This window comes from Cynoglossus semilaevis, chromosome 16, assembly GCF_000523025.1.
Source record: "Cynoglossus semilaevis isolate Cse_v1.0 chromosome 16, Cse_v1.0, whole genome shotgun sequence".
NCBI classification, from domain to species: domain Eukaryota; kingdom Metazoa; phylum Chordata; class Actinopteri; order Pleuronectiformes; family Cynoglossidae; genus Cynoglossus; species Cynoglossus semilaevis.
This window is the reverse complement of record NC_024322.1, coordinates 18,663,078-18,664,707: the sequence shown is the minus strand read 5'-3', so window position 1 is coordinate 18,664,707 and position 1,630 is coordinate 18,663,078.

Genomic DNA, 1,630 nt, shown 5'->3' with positions numbered 1-1,630 from the left:
TTAATCCTGAACAGGAGTGAGTGAATGGCAGGAGGAGAGAGACACACGTAGGGCTGGTTAACAGACAAAGAGAGGGGCAGTGACGGGAGGGCAGAGCGGTGGCTGCGCGGAGCAGTTAAACATCTGTTGCTCCGTGGGACGTCCAGACTTTTCTACAGGGTCAGGATCCAAAAATACCCACTAGAACAGAATGGTATGTTGGGAACATGAACAAAAATTCAGCAAAAGTGAAAAGAAATACAACCAGGTCCCAGAGCCTGTGAAGCTAACGTGAAGCTAACGTGAAGCTAACGTGAATCTAACACACACTAGTTCATGTCCTTCAGTCAAAAAAAAAATTAATTTTTTTTTAAGATTAATTATATTGATGTCAATATATTTTGTCGTACTAGAGCATGAAAAGACTAAAAATGATGTTTCCTTCTTCAAATGGTTGGCTTGTGGGCCTGCTGCGGACTGCTAGCCACCATTTAAAGGTCACTGGTGAACGTGTGAATCATGTGAGGGAAAGTGCAAAAAAAGTTGTTTTTAATGACCAAGTGAATCATGTGAGGGAAAGTGCAAAAATTCCAAGATGAAAAAAAAAAGCTTTTTGTGTTTTTGAAAAATCTTCAGTTTTCCCTGAGATCATTTATCCCTGAATCTGAATAAATCTGAGGCTTTGATTTCCATGAAATCCTGTATTTTTCACCCTCTTTTTTTCCCCTTTTGTTTATAATTTTCCCACTCGACGTTATCCTGACATGAACTTTTGTTTCAATCGGCTGCTTTTCTGTCACTCTTCCTTCCTTTATTGTCACTTTTTCGTGGCTCTGTTTCATTCTCTCCACTCTCCTCCGTTCAGACCAATTAGCGTGTTGGTGCGTGGACACGCCCCCCAATCCATGTTTGTGGGCTTTAATCAGAGCAGTAGCACGCCGACATGTGTGTGTGTGTGTGTGATATAGGGTAAAGGTGATAAAGAGATGCATAAATCCTTGATGAACTCCACTGACTCTGCCTCATCATCATCTCCCCCCTCCTGTCTTTTACCCCCCCTCCCCCTCACCACATATGAAACTCTCTGTTTTTGTGGAGATTCAGTGATGAAGAGTGTGTAATATTTAGGAACGTCTCTGTCGTCAGCTGAGCTGTAGGTCTTTGGTTCTGAAGTTTTCTCTCAGCAGAGGAGTCTCCACTGATCTGTCTGCTCTGAAAACTCAGTCGGTCTCCAGGGTTTAGATGAGGAAAGAAAATTCCTCTTTCCAGCTCTTCACGTTTGTTCTTAAAGGTCACGCCAAGGTCCTTCAACCTTTAGATTTGTTACAAAATAAAGCTTCACTGTTACACAGAGTTTTGTATTTAAAAAGGCTGACAATAAAAAAAAACCCTGTCTTTTATTTTTATTTTGTTTTTAGTTCTGTTGTTATAAGGAAAACATCTGGGTTGTGGACCGCTAATAAGACCGTTAATAAAATGCCCCTTAATGAGCCAGGAAGTCTGGGAAATGGGGGTATAGTAAATAAAATAGAATCACTTTGTGAGAAAATAAAAAAGTTCCGAGTTCATTGGATTCTCTGTCGTCTACCAATAAAAAAATAAAAAATAAAAAATAAATAAATTGAAGTAGAAATGTGACAAATACATAAAC